General features: G+C 44.7%; 1 protein-coding gene across 10 annotated transcripts in view; it reads right to left on the bottom strand.

The window, feature by feature from the left end:
- The window catches only part of ZZZ3 (zinc finger ZZ-type containing 3), a 101,638-nt gene that overhangs the window by 78,349 nt on the left and 530 nt on the right, over positions 1-22,759 (bottom strand). For 8 of the 10 annotated variants that reach the window (XM_027874102.1, XM_027874109.1, XM_027874111.1 and 5 more), the window contains exons 1-2: positions 22,574-22,628; positions 21,193-21,412 (exon numbers count right to left, since the gene is read on the bottom strand). The gene's annotated coding sequence lies outside the window, so the exon portion shown is untranslated. Of the gene's footprint in view, positions 1-2,120; positions 2,303-21,192; positions 21,413-22,573; positions 22,629-22,759 lie in introns of those variants that run through there. The other 2 variants (XM_027874108.1, XM_027874105.1) reach the window with 2 other exon arrangements.

Here is a 22,759-nt window from a genome sequence, read left to right as displayed (position 1 = left end):
GGGGGGGGGGGGGGGGGGGGGGGGGGGGGGGGGGGGGGGGGCATGAACATCCAGGAGGAAGAGGCTTTCCACCCTCCAAAAACAGGAAAGATGAGAAGAGTTCTATGTGTTGGACCAGATGCACTTTAAGCAGCTTCTTAAACAGCAGGCAGTGACCCCACAGGGCATCGAGAAAAATCTGGCAACGATAAAAGGTTTCTGAATTATTAATTAAAAATCAAATGCTTAATGAATCCGAGGTGTTTCTGGCAGCCTTCACTGCAGCCTACGTTCTGAACACAAACAAGCCGCCCTCACGCCAGGCAACTGAAAGGGGGTTGTGAGTTGAAAAAGTTGAAGCCCTGCTCTAAAGCACTTTCCAATTCTCAGATTTCCGACCACGGGAACAGCAAGTAGGATTCTGCCCTGGATCAGACCAGTTTGAGAGTACCGAAAGCTTGCAGGTCCTCACCTTGTCCCAGAGATCCTGGAATGAGACAAAACTCAATACCAAGAAAGAAACAACAACACTAGCCCAGGCCTTCCTTCCAGAAGTGCCACAGAACTCAGCCCTGACATCAAATCTGAGCTCAGGAAATAAGCTGGAAGAATGGATAAATACAAAAATAACCACCACAATGAGCTATTAAGGTGACAGAGATGCTTAAGATACAAAGAAAAAGAGAATGACTCCAAAACATCTACAAGCAAAGCCTCAGAGAAAAACACAGCTGGGCACAAACTCATCTAGAATCCCTGCAAAAAACGAAATGAGTTTTAAAACGTTTTTATAAATGGAATGAGAGAGCTTGAGGAAAAACTGGAAGAGAAATGAGAGCTGTGAAAGAAAGAACTGGAAAGAGAATTAATAGCTTGGTACACAAGAGGTACAAACCTTGTCCGAGCAACAAATTTACTGAAAATCAGGATGGACCAAATAGGAGCCAATGACTCCTCCTATATGAGGCAACAGGAAATATTCAAACAAAGTCAAAAGGATGAAAAAATAGAAGAAAATATAAGCTATCTCCTAGCAAAAACAACTAACCCATAAAACAGACTGAGGAGAAAAAAATTCAAGAATCACTGGAGTATCTGAATGCCATGACAAAAATAAAAAGAGGCATAGTCATCCTATTTCCAAAAATCTTCAAAGAAAACTGCCAGATCTCTTAGAAACAAAGGGCAAAGTAGAACTAGAAAGAATCTACTGGTCACCACTTCACATTTCAAAATGAAAAGTCCCAGGATATCAGGGCCAAAATCCAGAGTTTCCAAGTGAAAGAAAAATTACTGCAAAGAAAGAAAGAATTCAAACACCCAGCAGCCACAGAAAGGGTCACACAGGATTTAGCAGACACCACTATGAAGAAGCAAAGAGCGTGGAATACGATATGGCAAATGCAAAGAACATGGGCTGACAGCCAGGAATAACTTACCCAGCAAAACAGAGTATAACGTTACAGGGGGGAAACAGACCTTTGTTGAAATAGAGGACTTCCCAGCATTGCTGATGAAAGTCCAAAGAGAGCTGGAGAGGAACTCTTAAGTTCAAACATAGAGGTCAAGAAAAACAGAAAAGATCAATGAAAAACCAAAGGGTAAACGGCTTACATTCATTGTGCCACCTCTGAGCCCTGTCATCGTCAGGAGTCAAAGAAGGAGGAGTCTAATTAGACAAGACCTGGGACAGGTTCTGTCATACCTTGATCTTGACAGAAGACTGGAAAAGAGAGGGGAAGAGAAACTGGGATGGGGGGAGAGGTGTTAGGGAAAATTGTCTCACATACTGAAGGTACCACAGTAGAAATCTATATAAACAAGCAGGAGGGGGGGAGGGGAGCAGCTGGCACTGCAACCTCACTCTTATCTGAATTGGTTAAAAAAACACGCACAGAGTTGAGTACAGAGACACATTTCGTTTAACTGGGAAAGAGGAGAAGGGGGAGGAGGAATTAGAGGGAGAGTAGATTAAGGGAGGAATCAGTCTAAACAAAACAAAGTCTAAGGAGCTACAAAAATATAACTCTTTTTGAGGTCAGTGAACATGTTAAGCACGTCCTTATGTGCCAGGTACTGTGCTAAGTGCTGTGAATATAAATAGCAAAAAGAAAGGCAGTCCCCACACTCATGCAGCTTACAATCTGATGGGAAGAACAATACACAAAAGCAAGCTGGAGGGAGGGAGGTCCCCATTCCCAAACTGTGAAGGCGTGATGTTTGCAGAATCCAAGATGAGCAGCTGCTGGAAAGGAAGAACTGGCCGCAGGTTCTCAGTCCTCTACAAAAGGCAGGCTTTGGGAAGAGTTTTTGCTCCTCCTTCCTGGGGGCAAAGAATAAGAATCAGAAGATGAACACGTTAGAATATGTAAATGTGATGGATTTTATTGGGCTGAACTCTTATTGCTGTGATGACCGACTGGGATTCCAGAGGACTAACTATGAACCATGCCATCTACCTCCTGAAAGAGGTGAAAGACTCAGTGCAGAATGAGACACCTTGTTTTTGGACGTGGACAACATGGAAAGGGTACATATGCGTGTAATGGGGTTTGCTTTTCTTGTGTTCTCAGTTGAGGTGGGGACCATGGGGGAGGGGGGCGAGAAGGCAGATCAACCTAAGTAAAATATATAAAAATAACAAAAATAGATAAATCTAGCACTTAACACTGACTCCTCAAAGGATCGTGTGGAACAACTTGGGGCTGGAGGGTGGACACAAGTCTACACAATCACTGAATATTAGTGTCAAAAGAGATTACAGCAAGCCCCCCACCCCCACTAGTCTATACGAGACATTCTCTTGCTATTTTTAATCCAAATAATTGGCATGTATGACTGTAAATTTTCATCCCTCCTAGTTAGTATCATCTGAAAATAGGAAACAAGCTGTGTCATTCAATTGTTGACAGAAACTCTGGAAAAGGCCAAACACCACTGCCAGCACACCATTAACAACCCTCCTTCCAGGCTAAGATCAAGCTATTAATCAAATACTCTCTGGGTATTAGTTGTTCAAAACCAGCCATAGGGCCACCTGACCATAAAATCCTCAAATCCACATTTTTCCACTTTGACTATAAAGATATCATGAAATAGCTTAGAAAAGTCTAGGCTAGATTACTAAATACCTTGCCGAAATTTATCTATATAGTATTTTTATTGAATTTTCCTCATCCATCAGTTTTATAACCCTTTCAAAAAAAGAATGAAGCTAATTTGAAATGAATTCAGTAAAACAAGGCTGGCTTTTAGCAATCAATTGCTTTCTTAAACAGGTAACCACAAAAATTTATATATATAAAAATATCAAAAGTTTTTACCAGAAATCATTTTTGTTCATTGATCAGTAGTTTCCAGAATCCACTTTTTAGCCACCTTTTGGGGGGAGGGGGGGAACAAATCAGACAAGTTCAGTCCCTTAGCACCTCTTCTGTTTACCATTTCTCAAAAATCACCAAGAGCAAGTTCACAAAGCCATTTGCAAATTCTTGCAGTCCCTCACCCGGGACTGGAGGCCATTTAAAGTGTCACCGTGGGGGCAGCTGTAGCACAGCAGATACGGCACGGGCCCTGGAGTCGTGAGGACCTGAAATCAAATCCAGCCTCAGACACTTGACACTTACTAGCTGTGTGACCCTGAGCAAGTCACTTAACCCCACTGCCTAGCCAAAAACAAACACACATAGCACACTATTGCAAAGTCTAACACAAAAGGCAGACGGCATTACAAATATCCTTCTCGAGCCTTGTCTGTGCACTGAGAGAATATCAACGGAGCACAGTCTCTCCAGCTCTTCCTTGCTCTCAACATGTGACCAGCCTGTCTTCTTTGGCTCCCACTTTTCTCTGACGACATCTCTGATGCTACACTTCTTCCCAAGGACCTGTTCAAAATGTGTTACAGCTACCTCACACCCTGCATTGCCCTCTGGGTGACATTCATTTCCAATTCTTCAAAGACTGTAGTGTTCTCTGCTTCCCAATCAGACACAGGAAGACATTCATGATGGCAAAATAAAAATTCTGCATTAAGTTTTGTCACGTAAATGGAAAATAATTATATCTTATGCTAAGTGTGGGAGCACACTGTGCTTAGTTCTTTTAAAACAATGTGAGAGGAGAGAATTTGATTATATTAAATGTAAAAGCTTTTGCAAGAATAAAAATAAAATCAATTAAGTTAGAATAAAAGAAACTGTAGAGAAAAAATATACCATTCAAGTTATGCCTCTAAAGAACTGCAAAGTAAAAATTAAAATTTGTCCAAGTCACTGAAAGGGAAAAAATGCAAATTAAAAAGAAACTGAGGTTTTATCCTTACACCTTGCAAATGATCAAAGATGACAAAAAACAGAAAAATCCAATGCAAAAGGCTGGTGGGAAAATAGAAACTTTAATATATTGCTGGTGGAACTGTGAAGTGGTACAACAAATCTGTACATAAATTTGCAATTATGCAAAAAAAAAAAAAGTTATTTCACTATTCATACCTTTGAACCAGGCATCTCATTACTGGCTATCTACCCCACAGGTGAGTCAAAGGCAAATACAAAGATTCAATTAGAGGCAAGTAGGTGGCAGAGAGTCCTGGGCCTGGAGTCAGAAAGACCTGAATTCAAATTCAACCTTGCTTACTAGCTGTGTGACCCAGGTCAAGTCACTCAACCTCTTTCTCCCTACCTCCCAGGAGTTTCTTCTCCTGTAAAACAGGGGTGATAACTGCCGCTACCTCCCAGGGATGTGAGGACACAATGATATGATATTCATAAAGCACTACAGAAATGTTAGCTAGCATTATTATTAAACACTAGAATCTTCTCAGTAGGCACTCCTGGGAGCAAAGAAGTGGAAGCAAAGGGAGAGTCAGTTGACTGGGGAATGGTTGAAATCTGGGCTACAAGAATACAGCAGATCATTTTGCAGCAAGAAATAACTAATATGATGACTACAGCAAAACATGGGAAGATATAAACTGATGGTAAAAGAAGCAAAACCCAAAGAAAATACAAAATGGCTGCCATCATGCAAATGAGACTATCACTAAAGGGCTGGGGCAAGGCCTTTTTTCCAGAAATGACTATGATATAAAAACAAAAGACATCAACAAAATGTGGACTCCTCTTTCCCCTTAAACTATCAACAAAGAGGCCTGTGTTTTACTTAGATGTACTTAGTATTGAGTTGTTAGTAACATCCCAGCACCAGCCAACATCATCCAAAATACACATCTTCAAAATGTCAAGAGGGCTGAACTGAGGTGCCTCAATGTTTTTGTAAATAAAGGAAATCTTGATAAAAGAGAAAAATCTCCCAACAGAAATCGGAAATTCACATCCGGGCCCAAGCCAAGTGCGGCACAGTAGGGATGTGGATATAAAGGAGCAATAGTTCACCCAAAGCAATGACGACTGTAAGGAACAGAGAGTTATGGGAAGTCTTGTATAAAAGAACAAAGTGAAGTCAATGAGCAGTCAGGAAAACAACACATACAGCGGCTAAGACAACACAGATGAAAAATGGAAATTCCCAAAGGAAGAAATTCCATCAGCCCACAGCCCTATGAAAACATGCTCTCATTCACTAGTAGTTAAAGAAGTTCATATGAAAACAGCTCTGCCGTCTCTCCTCACGATGGCCAGCCTGGCTGAGACAGAAGACTCCCGTGGGTGGGGGTCTGGGGCATGCTGTTGTGATCGAGTCTGACGAGTATAGAGAGTTGCTACAACTAAGGCCCAAGCCCCAAAGAAATTTTTAAAAGAGAGGAGCACAACACACAACATACATTCCAAGCAGTTCTCTGGGACCCAACATAGGAATGGAAAGGACTAAAGCGGCAGCTTTACAGAAAACAAGGAAGACCCTAGCCAATATGGCAGCTATAACAAGAAGCAGAACACCTTGCTCCCATGGAGATACATCAAGAGAAACCTAAAATTCACTACAGACCAAATAATGACCTAGAAAGTCAATGATTTGGATTTCCACAGTGACTTCATCCACAAGAGAACTGAAAAACAAAAGTCCTCCAGAAACCTACAGGCTAAATCAGGAAAAGGGTCACCAGCAAATCCAATAGCCTCCCAGCTTTACAAGAGCCAGGCCAGATATAAGAAGAGCCTCCTACAAAAAGCTCTGTCTCCCAAGCTAGAAGGAGGGTTACAGTCCCTCCAAGAACAGAAAACCTGTCCTGGGCTAAGGATCTTGGGAGCTGATGCTCCAGGGCAGCTCCCAAGGGCACCGAGTCACCAATTGTCCTGAGATACCAGACGGCCCTGAGGATAAAGCAGTCCTAATCCCAGGACATGGAGAGATTCACGGCAAGAATAAAGGAGACCTACCCTCCTACCCAAAAACACATTAAGGAGAAAAGCCCGTCTGGAATAAAGCCTCAATTTAGAAACTAAGCTTGGAAAAATGAGAAAATCAAAGGAAACACTGACCAGTATAAAAAAAATCATTGTCAATATAAAGAATCCCCAAAAGGAGCAAATAACTCTGTTAACAACTGCAAAAAAAATGATGCAAAGGGGATGATGGGAGTGGATTTTCCACTCCTAAAACTACATGAATTAATAGAAGAAATGATGCAAGAGATAAAATATTAAAATAAAAACTTTGGATGATAGAACTGCAAAGAGAATATACACCTTAGAACACAAGGTAAACCTTGCCCAAGAATTGGAAACCCTAAAAACTAAAATAGGCCAAACAGAAATCTACAAAATATTAGAACATGACAAAAGTTTGGAAAAGAAATAAAAGATAAGGTAAATTATATCAAGAAATTACATAAAGAATCATTGGAGTCCTTAAAAATCATGATATATAAAAAAAAAAAAAAAAAAGCCTGGCACTATATTTCAAGAAATCATAAATGAAAACTAACCGGATCTATTAGAAGCAGGCCGAGTAGATATCAAAGTAGAGATGGAAAGAATCCACTGATCAACTCATGAAAAGTCCCAGGAATGTCACTGCAAAGATCCAGAGTTCCCATGTCAAAGACAAAATGCAGCAAACATCCAAAAAAAAGCAGCTCAAGTACAAAGGAATCACAGTCAGAATTACACAAGACTTGGCAGCTTCTACCATAAATAAGAGCTTGGAAAACAATTTCACCAAAGACAAAAAAAATAGGCTAACACCCAAGAAATAAATTACTCTGCACAACTGAGAAATATGGGAGGGAGAATGATGGACCCTAAACAAAATATAGAACTTTCAAGCATTTCTAAAGAAGAGACTAGAAATGAGTAGGAACCTTGAAATGCAAACACAGGGGACCAAAAGAAACCTAGGAAGGCACATGTATTTGAGCAACTGAAAGGGTCTATAGGATACTGTTGTTGTCACATTCTAACAGGAAAAAAATGAGTGTCCGTTCAGAATCTTAATATTTTCTAAGATTACCAAGAAAATTAAAGAAAGTTGGGGGTGGACCAATTTTGTAATTGGAAACTTTGTAAAATATTAATATAGAAAGGAAGAAAGGGGTAGAACTTGCTGTTTCTGATCCAAAGAGACACGTGAAGAAAAGAGTACAAATACAGATGAGGAAGGAATAGGGGAAGAGGGCAGACAAATCTCACTCTTAACTGAAAGGGACAGAAGAGTGAACACACACACAAATTGGTGTGGAAACACATCAAACTCAACTGGGAAACAAATGGGGGACTAGGAAAGTAAGAGGGAAGATAATACTTGGGAGGGAACAGCCACAAGCAAAATAAACGTCCTGGTCCTGAAAAGAAAAAACAATCATCTGTAAGGGGGTGTTCATCAACTGAGGAATGGCTGAATAAACTATGGCATATGAATATAACATAATATTAGTGCAGTATAAGAAATAAGGATCCTGGGTAGTATGAACTGGATGATGCAGAGTGAAGAAAGCAGAACCAGGAGAACAATATATAAAAACAATTTACACAAAAACCTTAAAAGAAAAACAACTTCTAAAAGACTTAAGAGATCAATACAATGAACAACTGTGTCTCCAGAGAACTGAAGGTGAAACATGCTACCCACACCTCCTGAAAAAGAAGGGATGAACCCAAAGTGCAGAAAGAGACATTTCTGGATATGGCAACCACAGTAATTTACCTTGACTGACCACTTGTCAGGTCATTTTTTTCTGCCTCAATCTCTTAAATTTTAGGTGGAGTGGGGTGGGAGGCTAGAATGGGGTGGAAGACAGGAGGTTTAGGTGTTTTAAATTTAAAATAAAAAATAAAATTAAAAAACAAATTTTAAAATTAACTGTTGTAGAGTGAAGAGGAAACCCTGAATAATGTTACATAATAACATTGCAACAACAACAACAACAACAACAAAAAGGCACTTTGAAAGACTTAAGAACGCTGGTCAATGTAATGACCAATAAAGACACAGGGGACCAAAGAATTTTACCACCTACTTCTTGACAGAGGGGCAATGTTCTTAAGAAGCAGGAAAGACAAACTTTTGTGTACATTCAAACACGTGCCCGGGAGAGAGAAAGTCTGACTTCCAGACTTTCCTGTTACCTCCTTCACTCGGCAACCTTTCTTTTGAGGTTCACACCATCAACCGGATCTAAATTACTGTGGCTGTAAGTGCACCACCCCCCAGATCATGTTTCCTCCTTGACAAAAAGGAATTCAGCACCTAGTTCACCATCTCCCTCTTCCTCCAACTCCTGCCCTTCAACTAGGGGACTTTAATATTCATAGAGATGTTTCCTCAAACTGCTTCACTTCCCAATTTCTTAATCTCCTTCAATCTCATGACCTACTCCTCCACTCTATCACAGCCCCACATAGGAATAAGGAAGAGCTCTGTCCTGGGTCCTTTTCTCTCCCTTGGGGTACGCCCACAGTTAATGGGAATAATACGTAAGGCGATTCAGCAAAAAGAGACTGAGAAGGAACAGCATAGAGAACCTAAATAGACTAGTGTCATAAAAACCCAGAGGACAGCATATCCAAGAGAAGACAGTAGACAACCAGTTTCAGCTGTCTCAGGCAGGCTGCATTTAAAAGGCTAATCAGTAAATCCATGTGTTGATTTCTTTTGTGCAAGGAAACTTAGTCTGGGGTCTAGAAGAGAGGTCAAGATAGAAAGCTTTAAGGATCTTTACAAGAGAAGTCAAGAGAGAAAGCTTAAAAGTCAACCGCATAGTGAAGGAGGTAGTTAAAGTCACTGGAATACGTGAGCTTGCCAAGACAGTAAAGAGAGAGAAAAAGACCAAAGACAATCGCTGAGGGCAGAGTCATACTAAGAGGTAAGCAGGAAGCTGCAAAGTCAGCCAAAGACAGAAAGAAGGAAGAAAAATAGGAAGAAAACCATTAGTGAGTGGGGCATCTCTGAAGCAGAGAGTAAAAAATGATCAAATAGGAGAGGGTGGTCAACAGTGTTCAAAAGTGACAAGGAAGTCAGAGAGGATAAAGTCTCAAAGGAAAAAGCCCAGGGAAATCGGAAGGTCACTGGTGACCTGACGGTCCACAATTACACTGGAATAGGAATGAACAATCAAATTCCTTTTAAAGATGATCGTCTACAAGTGGATACCCTCACCAATCAAAAAGTCATGACTGTCTATTTCATACAATACTTTCAAAACAGGAACTAAAGATGCATTAAAAATAATGCAATGATGTTAACATTTAAAGGACAAAATATCACTGCTTGGTTAATTCCCAGCATTGTTAATTAGACCTTGTTCTTCACTAAATGTAATACAGCATAAGCATAAGGTCAAATTAAATATTTGAGTCCAGGAGGAAACCCAAAAGAATAAAACCTAAACACATTAATCGATTATAAATTTTTATCCATTCCACAAAAAGACTCACTATTAATCCTTTTTCTTTAAAACCAGTCTCAACTGCTTTTGAAAATTATTTCATCAACTTTCTAAAATAAAAACTACCTTTGTTGTTCCTCAAAATTTTGCGAGATGGAATATTGTATGTGTGGGGTAAGGAAGAAGACTGGGAGACAAAGTAATTCATAAAATGCTATGTTCAAACAAGTGGGAAGTTTGGGAGGGCTGAGGCACAAACTAGAAATAAATTCTAGGGCAGAATTAATCTTAAATGTATAGAGTTTACATATTAGAATATGTAAAACACTGGAAATAAGATTTCCCATTTTAATACTTCCCTCCACATCCAGTAATTTCCAAATGAGAATTTAACCATTAGGGTTAATTTGGGGTTAAAGTCTAAAAACTGCAGAGAGAATTAAATGGACTTGGTAATGGACTGTATAACGGATAAGAAACGAAGTCAAAATAATGCCAATGTGTCAAAACTGAGAGATTAGGCAAATGACAGCACACGAATTAAATTCCAAGAAGGCTCAAGTAAAGACAGAAACTCAATTCTGGACAGAGAAGTGGGATATATCTACGTTACAGGGTCAGAAAGAAGGCTAAGAGGCCAAAAAAGGAAAACCACTAAAGGATCATAGTGCACCTAATGCCATGAAAAAAAAAATTTAGAAACAAGGGGTGGTCAAGAGGGCTACTAGGAGGACGAAAACCAAAAAGGCCGCTGGATTTGGCAAGCAGGAGGTCCCTGGTGACCGATGAGAGACATTTCAGTAAAGGAAATCAGAAGAGGAAGCAGAGGCGGGAGATTCAATTTTTTTTCCAAGTACATGAAAATAATTAACATTTGTTAGAGAAACGGAGGTGGCAGAAAAGATGATGACGACGAACGTCCCCTGTTCTCACCTTATTTTCCTCCATACCAAATCCTGACTCTAAAGTTGTTAACCGGTTTAACTTTATGCCATCTTCTACCCTCAAAGCCTTTGATCCGATTAACCAAAACACAAACCTAGACTGCCCTCACTGTCCATCCATCCACCTGTCTGTTCCTACTTCAGATGGCTGGAGGAGGTAACACAAGCATTGTGGCCAGCTGTACGTAACACACCCTAAAGGTACGTTGTCTAATCTTGACTGGCCCCTCCTCACAAAAGCGCCACAAACCTTGTTTTCTTCCCTGACTCTCCGGGCCACACAAACTACATTAACTCCCACCTCACCCCCAGCACAACAGAAGAACTCATTCCTACCTTGAAGAGAAAAAAGTACCCTCTTGGCCAACTCTACACCTTGAAACCCTTCAATATCACCTCTCATTCTCTCATTTTTTCCCTAACCTCTTCTGAAAGGTCAAAACTAACAACAGCCCCTCTACTTGTGTCCTTGATTCTACCTCCTTTAACTCCTTGGGGCCTGTAGCCCTTTGAAAATCCCCTCTTTAATCTTCAATTTTCCCCTACATCCTGGCTCCTGGTTTGTGGCCTACAAATCTCCTCTGATCTCCTGAACCCTAAAAATTTTTTTTCAATTTTTTTTTTTAATTAAAAAGGTTCCACTTAACCCAGACATTCCCTTAAACTATCATTCAATGATGCCTCCTCCCTTTCACAGTCTAAATAAAACCATCTACATTCCTTAAATCTGACTTAACTTTCAGTAACCCACACTCATGCAGTGGCCTTTTGTTAGGCCTCAATAATGACCTTTCTGCAACCATCTCCCCCATCAAATGCTCTCATAATCAACCACACGGAAGAGTGCTCCAAATCACTAATATCAAGAGAAATGCAAATCCAAACAACCCTTAAGTTGCACTTCACACCCTGCGAACTGGCCAAGATGACAAAAGCAAATAGTCAGCTGTTCACCTGCTCCTTCTCCTCCATCCCCTCCGTCTCAGCAGCATCCTGCTCCCTAAGCCTGGGGACACCGGGAGTGCAGTCTTCAACCTGCTTCTCTTTTCTCTGCACAGTCTAGGATTGGGGGTTCTTAACTCGGAAACCTGTTATTTTAAATATCTGGATAACTGCATTTCACTATAATTGGATTCCTTTTTTTCTCATCCCTCTGAGTGGATTAAGTGGACAGCTCCTCTCTCATCCTCTACCATTTAAGGAGGGCAAGCAGGGAATTCACCTCATCATCCACTGCCTAACTTCATGGAGTACATCAACTCCAGAAACATCATTCTGCAAGATGAAATTGCCTCTGTAACTTACCCTTCCTCAGATCCTCCTGCCCTTCTGGCAAAGGGTATCCTAAGCCTTCAGTTTCTTTTTCTGTGTTTGTATTCTCTTCCAACACCCCCAACCCCCAGTGAGCCCCTTGAGGGCAGGGACAACCTTATTATGCCTTTCTTTGTATTCCCAGCACTTAGCCCAGTGCCTGGCACATAGTAGGTGCTTAATAAATGTTTACTAACTCTGTATTTTATTTAATGCATTTAAAACCAATTCTATAGGGGCAGCTACGTAGTGCAGTGGATATAGCACTGGGCCTGGAGTCAGGAATACCTAAATTCAAATCCAGCCTCAGACACTAGTTGTGTGACCCCTGCAAAATGAGCCGGAGAAGAAAATAAACCACTCTAGTATCTTTGCCAAGAAATCCCCAAACACGGTCCCAAAGAGTCAGACATAACTGAAATGAGTGAACCAACAATATCATCTCTATAATCTTTAAGGTTCGTTAAGACCTTTACATGCAGCATCTCATTTAATCTTCAAGTCACTTTGTGTGGCAGGGTCTATAGGTATTAATTTTCCCATTTTACAAATGAGGAAACTGAGGCTGAGAGATTAAGTCATTTCAATCAATCAACATTTATTAAGCTCCTACTATGTGCCAGGCACTGTGCTAAACAGTGGAGATACAAAAAGAGGCAAAAGAAACTGGTTGTCTGCTGTCTTCTCTTGGATATGCTGTCCTCTGGGTTTTTATGACACTAGTCTATTTAGGTTCTCTATGCTGTTCCTTCTCAGTCTCTTTTTGCTGAATCGCCTTACGTATTATTCCCATTAACTGTGGGCGTACCCCAAGGGAGAGAAAAGGACCCAGGACAGAGCTCTTCCTTATTCCTATGTGGGGCTGTGATAGAGTGGAGGAGTAGGTCATGAGATTGAAGGAGATTAAGAAATTGGGAAGTGAAGCAGTTTGAGGAAACATCTCTATGAATATTAAAGTCCCCTAGTTGAAGGGCAGGAGTTGGAGGAAGAGGGAGATGGTGAACTAGGTGCTGAATTCCTTTTTGTCAAGGAGGAAACATGATCTGGGGGGTGGTGCACTTACAGCCACAGTAATTTAGATCCGGTTGATGGTGTGAACCTCAAAAGAAAGGTTGCCGAGTGAAGGAGGTAACAGGAAAGTCTGGAAGTCAGACTTTCTCTCTTCCCTCCAGGTGCTCACAATCTTATCATTTGCCCAGAAGCACACAAATAATGATTTAATTCAGCCCAGAGCATGTCCTAAATGCATAAATGTATAACCCATTCTAGAATAAGGACACAAGGACAAAACTAGAAGACAGTCCCTGCCCTTGAGGAGATGCTAATTTACCCTATTCCAAAGCTAGGGCTCTTTCCACCACCTGGAGATGGCAAGGCTGCCCACAAGTTTGTCTGCAGAGGGCACTGTGCTCATTTTATTCAGCTCTGCCAGACAGCAGAACCTCCTCAATGAGACTGGGGGAAAAGGGGATCCCAAAGCTGATTATTAAAGGGGTGGTTCATGTCACTGAAAGCCAGCAAAACATCATCGAAAACTAGCCATGCATGTAAAACTGCTTTCCTTTTCCAACAGGATTTCCAGAGTGGCAGATGAGAGTAGTGACAGCTCTAGTGATGTTATCTAGATGTTAGCCCAGCATTTGAAAACAGTCCTTCACACTCCACTCACAGGAAATATGGAGAGACTGGGTCTAGAGAGTGGCAGAATTAAATGGAATCTACCGCAAGACTTTGGTGGAGTGCTTCAGAAATCTGCCTTTGGCGCCCCCCACCCCCACCCCGTCATTAACAACATTTTTACTACTGACTTGGACAAAGGGATAGAAAGCATGCTGATTGAATTTGCAGAAAACTTAAAGCTGGGAGGGACGGCTAACATACTGAACTAGAGTCAAGTTCCAAAAAGATCCTGACAGCCTGGACTATTAGACCCAATCTAATCAAAGGAAATTCAACAGGCTAAAAGTTCTAACTTGGATTACAAGAACAAGCTTGTGAGAGGTCGAGATGCAAAGAAGGCCACCTGAAATGAATGTGCATGATCAATTATGCTCCAACAATGCAGCAGTTAACAGAAACACTGAGGCAGAATCCAAGTAAGGGAAGGGTAACTCTACTCAGTCCTGTTCAGATCTTCTCTGGAGTAATGAGTTCAACTCTAAGCCCCACATCTTCGATAAGATCTTTCTCAGGTGAAGTATGTGAATAGAAAGGCAACTAGAATGAAGAATGGCCACAAGAACATGCCTGATGAGGGACCAGGGAGGGGGAGGCCTCACCTAGAAAAATGGCCGCCAAGGTCCCTTCTGAGTCAGACTGATTCTTCTCGGGACACGGCTTTTTGTCAAAATTAACGCCATGGAGCTGGATGAACAGGGAAGGCGTGGCATTCCAAGGACCAAGCAAAGCTCGCTGGTAGGAGGTGTGATTCTAGCCAGGACTCAGAAGGGAAGCCAAGAGGAGAAGATGAGGAGGCACAGCATTCTCCGCATGGGGGCCAGTGTCACTGGATCATAAAGTTCTCAAAGGAAGACTGGAAAGCTGGAGGAAGCGTTGGCTCAGAATGCCGAACGAAGATTTTGTATTTGATCCTGGATGTGACAGGGGGCCACTGAAGCTTACTGCATAGGGAAGTGACAGTCAAACCTGCATTTATATATCATAATTTGTCAACTTCCAAGAAAGGAAATGACTTTCCTTAAATTCAGCAGGCAGGAAACCAATCAGGATCAGAGTAACAGGAAAACTCAATCGTGAAGAACTACATCCAAAAAAGCGGAAGTATTTTTTAAGAAGCAAGGCTGGAAATCAACTCAAAAGTCAAGCCTTCCCCAGCCTCATTTCACTAGAGCCCCCAAATGTTCCCCACAGCAGTGCCCCCCCCATGAGGGAAGGTCCACCGAGGGAAAAGAGCTGCCGACCAGGCCCCCAGAGCCCATCCATGGGTTCCCCCAGCACTACCCTCCTCATCTCTGGCCATCCTTCTCATGTCCCACACCAGACCTCCAGACTCTGCCTGAGGGGCAAGCTTTCCTTCACCCAGAGGCAAGCTGTGCTGCCACGTGGGCACCACCCCAACCCCAGCCTAGCTCTCCCTTTATACGAGACTTCCCCCATTGGAACTTGAGCTTCCTGAAGGCAGGGCGGGGCTTGGCATAGGGCTTGACCCTGAATAAGCACCTAATTCATTATTTATGGTCAAAAATCAAATGCATTTAACTAAGACTTGAGTGGCAGAGAAGACAACTTGATGAGCCCAGTCAAACCCATGCAAAAAGAAGTGGGAATTCTCTCCCCTTTTCTCCACTGATCTCTCCCTCGCCTCTGGCTGCTGCCATGGTCCGGGCTTCCAATCGCTCCTCTCTCTAGTCTAAGCTCACACGAGCTGCCTAACAAGCAAAAGTCTGTCATTCCCCTCTCCAGCAGTTCTGAAAGTGTTCTGGAGAGGGGGAAGGGAATCAGCATTTATACAGCACCTACTCAGTGCCAGGCACTGTACTGAGCACTTTCTATAACTGACCTCATTGGCTAGGGATCCTAGAAGCCCATAAAGTACCCCTTCACCACCTGGCTGGCTCTGCTTCTTATCTTCCCAAACTAATTGCCACACTCTACATTCCAGCCCAACTGACTGCCGTTCCCTACACCTGACACCGTCTCCTGCCTTCTCACCTTTGGCCAGGCCATCGCACAGGCCTAGAATGAGCTCCCTCTTCACTCACTTTCACCTCCTGGAATCCCTGGCTCCTTTCCAGGCCCAACTCATGCAGGTCCTCCTTCAAGAGGCCCTTTCTGATACCCCCAAGGTTAGCACTCTTCATACCAAGAAATGATTTATCTGTGTACAATTCATTTTCCCTGAGTAGAATACAATAAAAGAGAAAAGTTGGAACAGGCTCTTCAAAGAGCTGATGGGTTCTCATACCAAAGGGGGATTAGTCAAATCTGGGTCTGAATCCAGAAAGCAAAACTAAGAGGAAGAGATGGAAGTAACAGGGGTAGATCTGGAGTCACTAGAAGAAAAAACTTCCTAAACTCTTAAAGTGGTTCCAAAGTGAACTGGGTACCTCGTCACTAGCTATTAAAAGGGTCTCTTGAAGGGAGGGAGAATTCCTACACAAAGTAGGAGGAGAAAAGACAAGAATCTGAGACCCCAAATTTCAAATGCTGAATAGTCTCATTTATTCTTTGTACATAGCAGGTAAATAGCAGAATAAAACAAAAATTTCCCACATATTTCAGTTATATCTTATTTTTCTGGCATCATGCAATGAAGTGGTTCAACAGAAATGATTTTCCAGATGACTATGGAAAATTATCCTTCATCAGTAGAAACTCAAAAATTTTTTTCTTTAATGATGGTCTTCCCAAACTTCCCTAAAAATAACCTATTCTTAGCTCTGGGTTATGATGACCGCAATATGGCAGAGAGCGCTAACTTCAGGGATGAGCAAGCCAAGACTGCTAGATTACGTGATTAACCAAGGTAAGATAGGTATTTACACATCAACTGTTGTACTCTGCTACAGGGCCAAGGTATGTCCCTGACTACTGATGCTTTTATAAATTCATGCAGCTACTAAAAAAAAAAAAAAAGTACATAGCACCCAAAGTAAAAACAAAAAATAAAAATAGTCCCTGTGCTCAAAGAGTCTCCATTCTACTGGGGGAAACAGAGGCCCCCAGGAATATGTGACTACACACTGGTGAAGAAGAGGACAGGTAGATACCAGCCCTGACACGTGCACGTTTCCCCTTCTGGACTCCCCAGCGAATCCCTCCTCAAACACCACAGGGTGTTACAATGCAAAGGGGGACAAAACGTGGAGATCTGTGTAATATCCAGACACTGGTTGAATGCTCCATTGAGTGACGACAAGACTGTTTTAGGACCCATTTACACCCTCCTGCATCCCCTCTTCTTGCAGCACTTCAATTTGGCTCCCAACACTCCGTTTCCCTCTGGTTTTCCTGAGCTCTCTCAAGCGCTTCTGCTCTTCTGCACACTCTTTACCGAGTCACACTCAAAAGCTAGCGCCGAGTGGCCCCCATCGCTGTCCTGGGCCCTCTGCTCTTCACTTCTCCCTTTTGGCCATCTCAACAGTTCCTGGGGATTCAATTATCTCTGCTGATGATTCTCAGGTGTATTCAGTGGGCCTGAACCTCCCTCCTGACCTCCAAAAGCCTGTTAGACATCTTAAACTGGACACCTCCAACACCTCAAACTCACCATCTCCAAAGTGAATTCATCCTCTTTCCCCCAAGACCTCTCCCCTTCCTAACTTCCCTAACTGTGGAGAGTACCACCATCACCCCGGTCCCCTTTGCCCAGTCCTTCACTGTCACCATTACCCAGCACTCGAACGTGCAGGGGAACCCTGGGAGTGGCAGCCCCCCTCAGCCCTGACAGTCATCATTCCCAACTGCTACACACAGGGCAGGCAAACCAGCCTAGAGGAAGCAGCAAGGTACCCTGAGGGAGACAGGAGGCAGAATGTGGCAGGCAAGCCAAACCACTCTCACCACCTTAACCATCATCTCCCCCAAGACCTTCATCCATGTAGAAGAGCAAGGCTTCCAGCCCAGCGCCCACAGCCCTCATCCCTGTGGAGACTCAGCCTAGCAAACTGCTCCTGCAGGTGCTACAGCCACAGATATGCAGACCCACAAAATAAAGTCCTTGGCCCCGCCAAACAGCTCACCATCAGAAACACCTATGATTTCTGGCAATGGAAATGGCATTAAAGACATGGCACAGATGCCCACTTAGCCACCGCACTCTAAGAACCCACCTGACTTGCAGCTGAAACCTTCTCCCTCTGCTGTCTCCCCCGTTCAAATGTGAGCGCCTGGAGAGCAGGGTCTGACTTTTCTATTTATAGCCTTGGCACAATTCTTTGCACAAGTGTTTAAGAAATGCTTTATTCCTTTATTCATCTCTCATAGCCACCAGTCGTCAAACCCTGCTGATTCCACCTCCCTAACAACTCTTACATACCCCCTTTCTCTCCTTTGACACTGCATTACCCCACATCTGGAGTTCCTTCAACTGGGAAGGAGAAACAAACATTTATTAAGTACCTACTATATGCCAGGTATTGTACCAAGTGCTCCTCAAAACAATCCTGGGTCATAGGTGCTTTTCACCATCCTCACTTTACAGATGAGTAAAGCAGGCAGAGCTGATGTGACTCGTCCAGCGTTAGAGGCCAGATCTGAGCTCAGGCCTTCCTGACTCCGGGTCCAGGGCTCCATCCACTGGGCCACACAGCTGCCTCAAGAAGGCAAAAGGCCTGCTGGCGGTCTCTGCCTTAAGTCTCTCCCCATTCCAGTTCATTCTCCAAGAAGGACAGGCCTGAGCCGTCACTCTCCCTCCCTGCACTCACTAAACTCCAACGGCTCCCATCACCTCCAAGAAAAAAGACACAAGCCTCTGCTTGGCCATCCTGCCGACCTCCTGGCTGTGCCTCCAACAAGACTCTCCGTCTTCCAACTCCAGGCACTTTTCAGTGGCTGTCCCCAATGCCTGCCATGCTCTCTCTCCTAATGTCCCGTCCTGGCTTCCTTCAAGTCTCTGCCTCCTCCAAGAGGCCACTGCCAATCCTACTCAATCTCTGTGCCTTCCCTCCGAGGTGATCTTCAATTTATCGCGCATGCCCGAACTCGCTGCTTGCACTTTATCATCCCCATCGGACTGTGAACTCCTTGGGAACAGACTTTTTTTGTCTCTCTTTGTATCTCAAGCACTTAAGGACTGTGCCTTGCACATAGTAGGTACTTAATAAAAGCTTGGTGATTTGACTTCAAGAAAAAAATGAGGTTAAAAAAATTTTTTTAATTCTCTTTAAAAAGTACAAAAAAAACTATGAATAGGTAAGCACTTACAATATGAAATAAAACTCAAGGCAAGTATGCATCTTTTACAAGAGAACCGTAGCACAGGGACGTGCGTTCTGGCTATCATAGCTCATTATCTCACCCATCACTTCTGTAATACTTGTGACCAAAGAACAAAGGCACTGGTGGTAAAACACTTCATAAGCAAACTGTCTGGCTCTGACTTCAAGGTTGAGGAAGTAATACATTAATTTTAATTCTGCTGAGACCCACTTCTTTCAACTTCTTTGGAAAACATTTTCATAAGTGGCACACTTCCTGGCCGATTAAGGCAGCCGGATTAAATTTGAGCCCAGCACCTGCGCTGGGCCAGCACTGCTATTTTCTACTCCTCCTACAAAGGTAACTTTCAGAGCCCAAGAGTGGCAGTGAGCCACCCACAAGCAGCCACCTCCAAACTTCAGAGATAAGAAGAGACCATTGTCTGCATGCAACCATTCTTCTGAGCTCACAAGAGAAGAAATCTCCTTTCCTCCCCTAACAAGAACAGCACTGAAGTCAAGGAAGCTGGCTAGAATCTGGCTCGATTACTTTATGACCTTGGATAAGTCACCAGCCCTCAGTTTCTTCGAACAAAAAAATGCATGGTTGGAATAAATGGAGTAATCTCGAAGGTTGCTTCTACTTCTAAACTCTAGGCTACTGTAACCCCCCTGTACCCCTGCAAGCCCTAGAGAAAACTGCTCGAAGCCAGGAACACCAGGGATCTCACCTGCTGGCTGAGAGCAGTTCAATGATTAAGGGAACAATCACAACCAAAAGGAACACAGGACCGAGTCCATACAAACCATGCACTTTTACAAAACCCTCTGTCTTACAGTCCAAGAGATTTAAAAGTCCTCTAGGAATGACACAGGAGAAGCCAATAAGACAAATGTCTAGCCTAGCAAGCAATCTTTTCAAGTCACCAAGTGTCCCTTTAATAGGACACAGCAATGGAAATTCAATCTATACCAACCACACTGTCCCTCCTCCCCTGGCTTTCCAATAGTACACTTAAAAAAAAAAACAACAACCCTTTTTAAACGAATCTGCTAAAAGAAGTCAGGGAACTTTAGCAGTCTACTCTAAGGAGACAATCCTTCCTCCTGAACCGATAACATTATGTATAAGCAAGGGTTCTAAAGGAAAGGGGCATGTTTCTTTAAGTAGTTCAGAAAGGGTGTGAAATATGTCCATCTAGACCAGAAGAAGCCTATTAAGGTCAAATGGGATTCCCAGAAGCAAACCTATAACTAAGTTTCAAACTAACCACATTCAGCATTGTCTCTTAAAAAAAAGTTCAGCTTTATTTCAAAAGGTACTAGTCCTACCACATAAAGGCCACAACCTACATGAAACTGACACAACACTCAAGTCAGTAATTTTTGTGGCTGAAGTGCTGGACAGCTTTTGCATACAAATCTCTAAAATATTAGAAAAAAAAGGAGAAAAAATCACCTCATGCATATTCTAATTTCTTCTTCTGAACCTGAATCCCTTTTCCCGTAAGGCCTGAGTCATTCGAGGACCTAGTGCACCCTTCTGAAGCCCTCTCTGCACCTCTAAGTCCCCACAACAGACCCTCCTACTCTGCCTGACATCCCAATATTACTCTGTGACCCTGGGCAAATGTTTCTACACTGTCTCCCACACCCATACCTTTCCTAGATTTGAGTTTGCATCATGAAGTCTCAGAAAAGTGCATCAACTGGACGAAGAAACCTACCAAAAGAGCAGTCAGGAAATGATAACTGGGTAAGAACTACTGAGTTTGTACGTGCCTATACAGATGCACATACATAGTTAGCCAACACTTTACCATATTCCCAACAACTTTAAATAATCCAATGAACTTAAAAGCTTCTAGACAGACTCTTATACTCCCTTTGTGATGAACAGGTTTCAAAACAATGAAGCTTAAGCCACAAAATACTTTTATTTCTTCAGATATACATAAAGGCAAAAGGAGATGAAGGAGGGAGGAGAGGAAAGGGAGGACAGGCTAGCTTAAGACTCCCTAAAATCCCCAAATAGCCATATTCAATTTTACCATTTTAAATGGTTCTTATTTCTAGAAATGATTGGTAGTTACCAAACTGAAAGTTGTGGATCAACTAGCACAATAAAGCAAAAGGTTATCATCACCGAAGATCTGGGCCAGTACGAAGCATCCTCGCGCCTCTTTCAGATTCCACCTCCTAGAACCCGCTGGTTTCCTTCCCAGGGGAGCCCACAGGTCCCTTGTGAAGACCCGCACCTCCCCTCCAATTACTTCTCACTTAACGTCGGTACCTTTTCTATGGACATGTCAGCTCCCGAGGGCAGGAGCTGCTCAAACTTCTGCCTTTGTGCCACCAGCCCCCAATAAACGTGGGCACAGAACGGCCTCGGCCACCACGGAACTGCGTAAAGTTACAGAACGTTGATTCACTGCTATAATTGATCCAAGTCACTTCTCCGATTTCAGGGCTGAAGGTACTCGACGAAGAGCTGCTGGTCTCATCCTAAATCTCTTTTGGTGAAAGAGAAAAAAAAACTCATTAGCCCCCGTGTGACCCCAAAACACAAGACGTTTTTGTGTTAAAAGCTGGAAGCTAAAAGCTCCCGATCCTGGCTCCCTGATTGAGAAAAGTTCCTCCTCCAACGTGTGACAGCCCTGCCAGCCCGCCCGTGGGGAAGGCGCCGGGACACGCTCCCAGCGGACTGTCTGCCTCAGTTTCCTCATCTGTACGCGGTGACAACACGCAGAAAACGCGACACGTGAGGCGCTGAGCAGCCTCGGCCTCCGAAGCCCGCCCGCCCTCGGCACCCAGCAGGCGTCCCCTAAATGCCGGCTGCCCCCCCCCCCCCGGGCGCTCGCCGCCCCGCCGGGCACGTGGGAGGGGCCAAGGCCCCCCTCCCCCCGCAGGAGAGGGGCGCCGCGGGGGCGGGGAGCCCGGCGGAGGAGGGGGAGGGGTCGCCGTGCCCGGGCCCCCCCCCCCGCGCCCCCGCCACTTGCCTGGTCCACAGAGGTGCGGCCCCCGGGGCCCCGGGAACCCAAACAGCGCCGCCGTCCAGGGCCCCGCTTTCGGCCAGCCCCCCGCGAGAGCCGGCCAGTCTCGCGAGGCCGCCTAGTCCCGTGGAATCTCGCGAGGCCGGGCCAGAGTCAACATGGCGGCTGGAGCGCGACTTCCGAAGGGGAACTGCCTGTCACGGGGGTGGCGGCGCCGGGGCTACAGTCCGAGGAGTCGCGGCAGGGGCTGGGCCGCAGGGCCGTCGGGGCGCCCCCTCGAGTGGGGCGACGACGGAAGGAGGGGGGACACAGAATGCGCGCGACGGAGGCTTTCGAGAACTTCAACATCCGAGTTTCGAGTCAAACCAGCTGGGCTCCCGACGCGTCACGTGGCCGTCAGAGGCCCGCATGCACGTCACGCGGCTCTTAGCCCGACGAGCGCGCGCCCGGCGCCCCGCCCCCGAGCGCGGGCGGCGACGGCGCAAGCTTGTGCGCGCGCGCCCTCCGCCCCACGTGGGGCAGCACCACTCACGGCCGTCGCCCCCTCCCCTTCTCTCCTCACCTCTTTCCCCTCCCTTCCCGGGATCCGACGCGCCGCAGAATCCGGGTCCCGCGGCCCCTCCCCCTCCCTCCATCGCACTCCCCCGCCCGCCACGTGCCCCCAGCGGCCTCGCTCCTCACCTCGGGTGCCGCGGAGCTGGCGGGAGAGAGCGGCCGGCGGGCGGCCCCCGCCGCCCCCGGAAGCTCGGCCGGCCGCCGCACCGCGGCCCCTGCGCGCCAGCCCGCCCGCCCGGCGGCGCTTCCAGGTGGGCCCGCCTCCCGCTCCTGCCACTTCCCGCGGCCGCCCCCGCGCCTCCTTCCGGCCCC

The sequence above is a fragment of the Vombatus ursinus genome, unplaced genomic scaffold (genome assembly GCF_900497805.2).
Source record: "Vombatus ursinus unplaced genomic scaffold, bare-nosed wombat genome assembly UNPS02014804.1, whole genome shotgun sequence".
NCBI lineage: Eukaryota > Metazoa > Chordata > Mammalia > Diprotodontia > Vombatidae > Vombatus > Vombatus ursinus.
The sequence above is the reverse complement of the archived record's forward strand: the minus strand, read 5'-3'. Positions and strand labels throughout refer to the sequence as shown.